Raw genomic sequence first — 546 nt, 5'->3', positions numbered from 1 at the left:
GAAGCATATGTTCCTGTGATGAGACTCAAAGGTGCGTGGGAGGCAGCTCTTCAGTAGCAAGGACGCACGGAACACTCTCGTACGTAACGTTCTTCATTTTAAAAAAAAGGATAATTTTTCCCCGGGTTTCGAGTCCTATAGATATTCGATATGGGAGAGAGAAAAAAAACGTCACCCATATCCAATAAAAAGAAAAAAAAAACTTTTATAAACGATAATGAATGACTCGAATTTGGTTTAAAAAAAAATGAGATGAGGGTACTTCTCTCTCCCTCAACCCCCTTCTCCCCCCAAAAAAAAAGTCGGAATGAACTCAAATTCCAGTCGAAATTCCCAGGATCAAGTTAAATTCCGGGAAAGTTCCTCCTGTGCGGATTCCAGCTACAGCATCCACCTCCGAGAAGAAGCCTCAGAGATCGGGTTCTGAAGCGATCTCTCTCCCCGAGCAGTAACAGGAACTCGGGGTGGCTGGCTAAAGGTCGAGTCCTATATACACAGCAGCAGGTCGGGGAAAGAGTCACTTCTGGGAAATTTTGTATTCCTGGG

Source organism: Penaeus monodon, chromosome 28, assembly GCF_015228065.2.
Source record: "Penaeus monodon isolate SGIC_2016 chromosome 28, NSTDA_Pmon_1, whole genome shotgun sequence".
NCBI classification, from domain to species: domain Eukaryota; kingdom Metazoa; phylum Arthropoda; class Malacostraca; order Decapoda; family Penaeidae; genus Penaeus; species Penaeus monodon.
Note: the sequence above shows the minus strand (reverse complement) of the source record.